General features: G+C 50.2%; 1 non-coding gene across 1 annotated transcript; it reads right to left on the bottom strand.

The window, feature by feature from the left end:
• Positions 1–8,442: 8,442 nt before the first annotated feature.
• Positions 8,443–8,513, bottom strand: TRNAG-GCC. Its single transcript has one exon. It is a non-coding gene; the product is annotated as a tRNA-Gly (tRNA).
• Positions 8,514–8,931: the final 418 nt, after the last annotated feature.

Here is an 8,931-nt window from a genome sequence, read left to right as displayed (position 1 = left end):
CTACCTACCTACCTACCTACCTACCTACCTACCTACCTACCTACCTAGTTGAGTCTGTGACCACATACTCTTCTTTTCCCTCATTATTGTAGATGAATGCTTCCACCTAAAGCCAACCCCTACTTTTACTAGATTTCCCATCCCCCCAGCCCACTCAAGCAAGGACACTGCTCTTTTTCCTATACCATCAAATTTTCCCTCTCAGCCGGGCGCAGTGGCTCACGCATGTAATCGCAGCACTTTGGGAGGCTTGACGAGTGATCACTTGAGGTCAGGAGTCCGAGACCAGTGAAACCCCATCTCTACTAAAAATACAAAATTAGCAGGGCGTGGTGGCTGGCGCACGCCTGTATTCCCACCTACTCGGGAGACTGAGGCAGGAGAAGCATTTGAATCTGGGAGGCGAAGGTTGCAGTGAGCCGAGATCGCGCCATTGCACTCCAGCCTGGGTAACAATAGCAAAACTCCATCTCAGAAAAAAAAAAAATCCCTCTGTCCTTGATTTTTCTCATTAGCCTACAAACACTAATTTCTCCCAGTTTAGAAGCAAGCCAACAAAAGCTATCTTGATCCCACACGCCCGTCCAGCTACCATTCAATTTCTCTACTCCCTTATACAGCAAACAGAGCAAGTTATCCAATTCCATCTTCCCACTCTCCTTTGGACGCTTTCTAATCATGTGTCCCCCCGCCCCCAACAAAGTTGCCATTGTTAAGGTTGCCGAATGACCATCACATTGCTAAATCTAGTGACCATTACTTAGCTGCAGTTGATGCCGATGCTTACTCTTCCATTAGAAACACTCTTCGTTTGCCTTCTAGGACCCTGCGCCCTTCTGATATTCCTTTTACTTTATCAGCAGCTTATTCTCAGACTTCTTTGCTGGTTCCTCACTTTCTGGATCTCTAAATGTTGAACTGTTCCCAAAGCTCAATTTTCCAACCTCTTCTCTATCTGTACCCACTACCTTGGTCATTTCCAGTTTCGTAGCTTTACATATCAGGTAATAGATTCATACATCCTAGATTTTCATCTCCAGCTCCAGAACTCTTCCTTGAATTACAGATGCTTATATATTATTGCCACATACCATCTACACTTGGAAACCTAATACAGATCACAAACTTAAAATGTGCAAACCAAGGCCTGACACGGTGGCTCGTACCTGTAATCCCAGCACTTTGGGAGGCCGAGGCGGGCGGATCACCTGAGGTCGGAAGTTCCAGACTAGCCTGACCAACAGGGAGAAACCGGTCTCTACTAAAAATAGAAACGTAGCCGGGCGTCCTGGCAAATGCCTGTAATCCCAGCTACTGGGTAGGCTGAGGCAGGAGAATCACTTGAACCTGGCAGAGGTTGCGGTGAGCCGAGATCGGGCCATTGCACTCCAGCCTGGGCAAAAAGGGTGAAACTCCGTCTCAAAACAAAAAACAAAAAACAACCCCCCCCCCAAAAAAAAAACAAAAGTGCAAATCAAAGTCCTAGGCTTCTTCCCCAAACCTTTTTCACCCGTGGCGCTTTCATCTCAGTAAATGGAAATTCCATTCCTTCAGTTGTTTAGACTAAAAACCTTAGCATTATCCCTGATTGTTCTCTTTCTCTCCCACTGTACATCGAATGAGCAATTTCTATTTAAAATATGTTAGAGCCAGGTGTGATGACTCACGCCTGTAATCCCAGCACTTTGGATGACCAAGGCAGGAGGATCCCTTGAGTCCAGGAGTTCAGGACTAGCCTGAGCAACATAACAAGACCCCAGTCTCTGTGTGGGGGGGGGGGGGGGGATTTAGCTGAGCATGCTTGTTGTCCTAGCTACTTGGGAGGCTGAGGAGGGAGGATCACTTGAGCCCAGGAGGCTGAGGTTGCAGTGAGCAGTGATTACACCACTGAACTCTAGCCTGGGTGATAGAATGAGAGCCTGTCTCAAACAAAAAAGAAAAAAAGTCTAACATTTGACTATTTGCCATGACCTTCACCATTACACCATGGTCCAGGCCACCCTCATCTCTCACCTAGATTATTGCAATAACCCCCTAAGTTATTTCCTGGATAGTTCCATGAGAGTCTACTTTTTTTTGAGGCAGGGTCTTGCTCTGCATCCCAGACTGGAGTGCAGTGGCATGATCTGGGCTCACTGCAGCCTCCTGAGTTCAAGCGATTCTCGTGCCTCAGCCTCCCAAGTAGCTGGGACTATAGGCGTGCACCACCATGCCCAGCTAAATTTTGTATTTTTAGTAGAGATGGGGTTTCACCATGTTGCCCAGGCTGGTCTCGAACTCCTGACCTCAAGTGATCTGCCCCCCTCAGCCTCCCAAAGTGCTGTGATTATAGGTGTGAGCCACCACTCCTGGTCTCTACTCTTTTTTTTTGAGAGACGGAGTCTTGCTCTGTGGCCCAGGCTGGAGTGCGGTGGCTGCCATCTTGGCTCACTGCAACTTCCGCCTCCCAGGTTCAAGCAATTCTCCTGCCTCAGCCTCCCAAGTAGCTGGGACTACAGGCATGCACCAACACACCTGGCTAATTTTTGTGTTTTTAGTAGAGACGGGGTTTCACCATGTTGGCCAGGATGGTCTCGATCTCTTGACCTCGTGATCCTCCCACCTCGGCCTCCCAAACTGCTGGGATTACAGGCGTGAGCCACTGCGCCCGACTGGCCTCTACTCTTAATATATTGGGTAGATTGATCCTTTTAAAATATAAATCAAGGACCGGGCGCAGTGGCTCACACCTGTAATCCCAGCACCTGGGAGGCCAAGACGGGAGGACGACGAGGTCAGGAGTTCAAGACCAGCCTGGTCAACATGGTGAAACCCTGTCTCTACTAAAAATACAAAAATTAGCCGGGCATGGTGGCAGGCGCCTATAGTCCCAGCTACTCGGGAGGCTGAGGTAGAAGAATCGTTTGAACCTGGGAGGCGGAGGTTGCAGAGAGCTGAGATCGGGCCACTGCACTCCAACTTGAGTGACAGAGTGAGACTCCGTCCCAAAAACAAACAAACAAACAAAAAAACATAAATCAGATTCTGTCATTTCTCTTTGAAGTCTTCTAATGGAGGTATCAATATGAATTCATGGTTTATGTGTACAGATATAGAAATAAATATATATACACATACACAACATATACACGTACATATTTCCTAGCTCTGTCCACTGAGTGAGCCTAGAAACAATGATATCCCACACTAAATGCCCAGATCTTGGTTACTAAATGCCATTCTTTGCTAAAATGAACCAGGACTCCTTAGAGAAGAGGCTGATTCTGGCCGAGCACGGTGGCTCACGCCTGTAATCCCAGCACTTTGGGAGGCTGAGGCAGGCGGATCACGAGGTCAGGAGATTGAGACCATCCTGGCTAACACGGTGAAACCCCGTCTCTACTAAAAATACACCAAAAAAAAAAAAAAAAAAAAAATTAGCCGGGCATGGTGGCGGGTGCCTGTAGTCCCAGATACTTGGGAGGCTGAGGCAGGAGAATGGTGTGAACCCGGGAGGTGGAGCTTGCAGTGAGCCAAGATCGCACCACTGCACTCCAGCCTGGGCGACAGAGAGAGAGACTCCCTATTAAAAAAAAAAAGAAGAAGAAGAAGTTGATTCCAGGACTGGGGACATTTTGGAACATTTTGTTGCACTGGAATGTAAAGAAATGCTAAAGAATATCTGGTATGTATCAAAAAAGACACAGCAGCTAGGGTCCGCAGCCAAAGGGGCTCCCATTGGCTAAATCTGGGACAATCTGAGCATTAAAATAAAGATTGTGATGGATTATAATAATTGAATAAAATAAAAACCCAAAATTAATACTGGTATAAATAAATAAAGTGCAGTGGCTCACGCCTGTGCAAATCCCACAGTTTTGGAGGATTCGTTGAGCCCGGGAGTTCTACACCAGCCTGGGCAACATAGTGAGATTCCCATCTCTACAAAAAATAAAAAAATTAGCCAGACCTTGCGGTGTACACCTGTAGTCCTAGCTACTTGGGAGGCTGAGGAGGATCACTTGAGCCCAACAGTTCAAGGCTGCAGTGAGCTATGATGGCACCACTGCACTCCAGCCTAGGTAACAGAGTGAGTCCCTGTCTCAATCAATCAATCAATCAATCAATCAATCAATCAATATTCTTTGTACTATTCTCGACAAATTTCTGAAAGTCTGAAAATGCCGGATATACTGTCACCTCAGGGCTTTTGTGCTAGCAGTTCCGTCTGCCTGAAACGTTCTTCCCCAGTTATCCCATAACCTGCCCAGTCATCGCTTAAATTTTGTCTTCTCAGTGAATCCTTTGCTGATCATCCCTGATGGCATCTAAAATTACAATTCTCACTCTCCACTCCCCTTCTCTGCTTGCTTTTTTCTTTTTTTGGAGATGGAGTCTCGCTCTGTTGCCCAGACTGGAGTTCAATGGCACAATCTTGGCTCACTGCAAGCTCCGCCTCCCGGGTTCACTCCGTCCTCCTGCCTCAGCCTCCCGAGTAACTGGTACTACAGGTGCCCACCACCGCGCCCGGCTAATTTTTTGTACTTTTTTAGTAGAGACGGGGTTTCACCGTGGTCTCAAGCTCCTGACCTCGTGATCCGCCCGCCTCGGCCTCCCAAAGTGCTGGGATTACAGGCGTGAGCCACCGCGCCTGGCCTTTTTTTTTTTTTGAGACGAAGTCTAGCTCTGTCGCCCAGGCTGGAGTGAAGTGGTGGGATCTTGGCTCCCTGCAACCTTCGCCTTCCGGGTTCCAGTTGTTCTCCTGCTTCAGCCTCCTGAGTAGCTGGGACTACAGGTGCCCGCCACCACGCCCGGTTACTTTTTGTATTTTTAGTAGAGATGGGGTTTCACGATGTTGGACAGGCTGGTCTCGAACTCTTGCCCTCAGGTGATCCGCCCACCTTGGCCTTCCAAAGTGCTGGGATTACAGGTGTGAGCCACTGCGCCCTGCCCATGTTTAATTTATTTCTATAGCACCATCTAACAAATGATGTGCTTTGTATAATGTACATTGACTGTTTCCCCCAGGAGAACGTATGACTTGTAACGACAGAGATCATTGCCTGTTTCTTTTGGGACTATATCCCCAGGGCCTAGGACAGATGGAGGCCGACAGTATGTACGCTGTAAATATGTGCTGAAGAATAAAGGAGGTTCAGGGATCCAGACCTTTTGCGTTTGTAGGGCTTTAAGTTCCTTAAGTGGTTTCACTGTCCTGTTTTCTCTGCCTGGGTCTGTGCTGCCCCTTCTCTTTTCTTTGATTTTGCCACCCAAGGCAAGCAGAGCAGGGCAAGACCTGAAGTTTGCCTTGTGGGCCTGGAGAGCATCTATCCTGGTCTTTCCTTGGCCCAGAGTCCTGGTCCTCCTACTTCCCAACCCCCAATGCCCCAGGACTCAACCCTCCAGGAACTCCCTCTACCCAGGGCCCAGGGGCTCCCAGGAAACCAGCCTTCCTTTTGAAAAACTGAAGAGGGAGGAGCTAAGTCTTGGAAACCAGGACTGGGGAGACTTCCCAATGGGGGAAGGGAGGCTGGGACACTCTACCGGCTATGTGTATATATATGTGTACTATATATGTGTACTGTATACATGTGTGTACTGTATATATGTGTGTACTGTATACACATGTGTGTATACACATATATAGATATATATGTATATATACACACATGTATGTATACATAGATATGTATATATACACACATATATATGATTATAATGGGGATTGCCGGACGCAATGGCTCACGCCTGTAATCCCAGCACTTTGGGAGGCCGAGGTGGTCAGATCACCTGAGGTCCAGTGTTCCATACCAGCCCGGCCAACATGGTGAAACTCTGTCTCTACTAAAAACACAAAAATTAGCCGGGAGTGGTGGCTAACGCCTGTAATCCCAGCTACTCAAGAGGCTGAGGCAGGAGAATCGCTTGAACCCGGGAGGTAGAGGTTGCAGTGAGCCGAGATCCCAGCATGGCACTCCATCCTGGGCAACAAGAGCGAGATTATAAAGGGGCTAAAAAAATTCCTTATCGCCGGGCGTGGTGGCTCACGCCTGTAATTCCAGCACTTTGGGAGGCCGAGGCTGGTGGATCACGAGGTCAGGAGATTGAGACCAGCCTGACCAACATGGTGAAACCCCATCTCTACTAAAAATACAAAAATTAGCCGGGTGTGGTGGCACGGGCCTGTAATCCCAGCTACTCGGGAGCCTGAGGCAAGATAATCGCTTGAATCCCGGAGGCGGAGGTAGCAGTGAGCCGGGACTGCCCCACTGCACTCCAGCCTGGACAACAGAGTGAGACCCCGACTCAAAAAGAAAAAAAAAAAAAAAAAAAGAAGAAAGAAAGAAAAATTCGTATCACCTAAAGATCACATAGTTATGATAACATTGTAGTGCCATGCGTTACCTTTGAGGTACACAAATACTTACCCTTGTGTACAGTTGCCTGCAGTATTCAGTACAGTACCATGCTGTAGCTGTACAGGTAGCTTAGGAGCACAATAAGCTGTACAGTGTAGCCTAGGTGTGTAGAAGGCTCTACCATGTAGGTTTGCATCACTACACTCTGTGATATTTGAATAATGAAATTGCCTAGCAACGCATTTCTTTGAATATATCCACACGTTAAGCAATGCATGACTGTACCTAAGACAAAGATCTAGGAGTTAACCCCTTCATGTTTTCTCTCCTCATCACCACCTCAAGGCATTGCCTAGAAGACTGCTCCAGCCCCCAAATGAGCCCTCTGCCTTCATTCTCCAAATAGCAACAAAAGCGATCTTTTAATTTTCTCTCCCTCTCTCTCTCTCTCTCTCTCTCCCTCTCATCTTGCCCAGGCTGGAGAGCAGTGGTGCAATCTTGGCTCACTGCAACCTCCCCTCTCAGACGCGCACCATCACCCCTGGCTAATTTTTTTTTCTTTTTTCTTTCTTTCTTTTTTTTTTTCACCGAGACAGAGTCTGGGTTTGTCGCCCAGGCTGGAGTGCAGTGATGCGATTACGGCTCACTGCAACCTCCGCCTCCCGGGTTCAAGCGATTCTCCTGCCTCAGCCTCCGGAGTAGCTGGGATTACAGGCACACGTCATCACTCCCGGCTAATTTTTGTATTTTTAGTAGAGACGGGGTTTTGCCATGTTGGCCAGGCTGGTCTCGAACTCCTGGGCTCAAGCGATCCTCCCACTTCAGCCTCCCAAAGTGCTGGGATTACAGGCGTGAGCCACAGCGTCCGGTCCAAATTTTTGTTGTTGTTGTTTTTGTTTTTTGTTTTTTTTAAACAATAGTTTCCTTCTGGAGGCCACGGTTATTACTTAGAGCTAAGAAGAGAGCATTGGCAGTCACAGATACAATCCGAGGACGAGACAGAGACCCAGACCCTGGCGCAAATAAAACAGGCTGAAGGAAACGGGAGACACAGTTCCAGGGTGAGTTCCAGAGAGAGAGACCCAGATAGACTAAGACCGAGACAAAGATTCATTCAGCGAACCTAAGCCCTGAGCCCACAGGTCCCGGCAGCTACCGCGGACAGAGCCAGGAGAAGGAGACGAGCGGAGGGAGGCGTAGCGCGCCGGAAGGGAGCGGACCGTGGGGAGCCCCGCCGCCTCGCCCCGCCGCCCCGCCCCGCCGCTACGCCCCGCCCCGCTCACAAGTGCTCGCCGCAGGTGGCGGTGCGCCTGCCCGCCCGCCCTCGGGCCGGACGCGTGCGGGATCAAAGCGGCCGGGAAGGGGCGGGGAGGGGAGGTGGCAGGAACCCGGAGGTGTTAGCGAGCTTCCCAGGGGATGGCAGGAGCGTGGGAGCGCAGAGTCCCGGGAGGCGACAGAGACTCGGAGAGACGACGAGATACCAGAGACCCCAGAGAGCCAGAGGCGGAGATGCAGACGCCAAGAGACCGGAGAGACGCGGAATCAGAGATGCGGAGGAACTAGACCACCGACACCCAGAGAGACCCAGGGTAGAAGTCGCTGAAGATCTGGAAAGAACGTGAGAGATACAGAGATGGAGAAGCTAAGGGCACTCAGAGACCCAGAAAGGAGGCTAGACAAAAAAGGCACAGACCCATAGACTTAAGACAAGGAAGCGTGCTTCAGAGAGAACGGAAAATAACAGAGGAAGAGAGGTGGAAAGAACAAGGGATTTAGAGTGGGGGGCGGGAAGACCTGGCCCCTCCCCCGCGGGGGGCCGAGAGGACCCCTGGGGCAGGGATCCGAGCACTGTGTCCTTTCTCAGGGTCACGCCTGTGGAGGTGCGGGCCGGGGGCGGAGGGAGGGGTGTGGAGGATGCAGGACCCCCAGGCTGGGAGGAGGGGAGAGTGAGGGCGTGTGGAATCAGGGTGTTGGCCTACAGCTGCAAACTCTGCTATAGTCAAAAGACTAAGATTTATATTTGGCAGAAATATTTAAGTGAAGATGCTTTTTAGATGCTACCAAATGTATTATCCTCTCTTTGGGGAGGAGAAAATAATGCTTTTGCATTGGCCGGGAATCGAACCCGGGCCTCCCGCGTGGCAGGCGAGAATTCTACCACTGAACCACCAATGCGCGGTTAGTAATGTGTGCCAGAAGACTATCTGAGGTCCTAAGAGGTTGAGAAGGACCGGGACAGGCAACTGTGTAGGCCAAGGACCTGGTCCTGAATAGTTGACGTGGGTGGAGCGCCAGGTCATCCTTCCTCTCGTCCGGATCCGGCCACCGGGCCATAAAGCCGCCCCATATGGCCAGGGGCGGCCCCACACCCGGGTGCGAACAGCCTGGGGCCCCCAGCCTCGCGTGCAGGTGAGAAAAATTCAGCCCGAGCCCAGGTTCCCAAGGAGGGGGGCAGCGGGGGCTGTTGGGGCCACACATTTGCGTTCCCATTTGGCTGAGGGACGGAGAGGGGGAATGTGCTGGGGGCCCTGATCCCAAATGGGAGCTCCCTCCTCAAGGTCTGTGCCTCTCTAGGCTCTGGCTACAGCAAGAA

This window comes from Piliocolobus tephrosceles, chromosome 16, assembly GCF_002776525.5.
Source record: "Piliocolobus tephrosceles isolate RC106 chromosome 16, ASM277652v3, whole genome shotgun sequence".
Taxonomy (NCBI): Eukaryota; Metazoa; Chordata; class Mammalia; order Primates; family Cercopithecidae; genus Piliocolobus; species Piliocolobus tephrosceles.
This window is presented reverse-complemented; position numbering and strand designations above follow the sequence as displayed.